This window comes from Halyomorpha halys, unplaced genomic scaffold (assembly GCF_000696795.3).
Source record: "Halyomorpha halys isolate HHAL.00 unplaced genomic scaffold, Hhal_1.1 Scaffold793.1, whole genome shotgun sequence".
NCBI classification, from domain to species: Eukaryota; Metazoa; Arthropoda; class Insecta; order Hemiptera; family Pentatomidae; genus Halyomorpha; species Halyomorpha halys.
This window is the reverse complement of record NW_027108154.1, coordinates 215,450-216,193: the sequence shown is the minus strand read 5'-3', so window position 1 is coordinate 216,193 and position 744 is coordinate 215,450.

Sequence of the window (744 nt, the reverse complement as noted above, 5' to 3'; positions counted from 1 at the left end):
ATGGAAAATAAAATCATTAATATATCATTTTTCCCTAGCTGAGGTTTGAGTTTTCACTCCTCTAAAGACAATTGTATACGTCCTTTTTTTTCATATTGTTTTCATTGCATACTGGCCGCTCAAATTTTGATAATTATTATTATATCATAATTAAAAAATTTGAACCTTTCTTTAATGTTTTTTTTTTTTTTTTATTAAAAACCATCTTCTGTATTAAACGGTCGAAATATTGATCTAATATTTCACTGTTTCTTTACTTCCTTCTCTAAATATCATAGCTTTTATTTTCAGTTTCATAAGAGTTTATTTCGTGTTAAATATTTTTATGCTTATTAACGTACAATATTTTTTCTTTTTGTTCCTTAAAGTAATGCAATTTATTTTATTACTTATTTCTCATTAATGTTAAATTAAAAATTATGGTTAAAATACTGGAAGAGTTGTAAATATTTTAATGAGGTGAGTAGTGAAAAAAGTCTTACATTATCTGAATACAACGTTTTGGGCTCATCGTCCTATCATTGAGCATAATACAATTCACAACCAAAATAAAATAATAGAAACACCATAAAAATAATTCAAAAATTAAATAATAATTAGTAGTTACTTTATTATTATTCTTTTTAAATAACATTTTTATACATCATGTAACAACTAAAATAGATTTTACTTCAACTCAATAAAATATTTTTAAAAAAATTGACCGATTTACATCCCCGCCCTTCTCAAAAAATGGAAATTTTA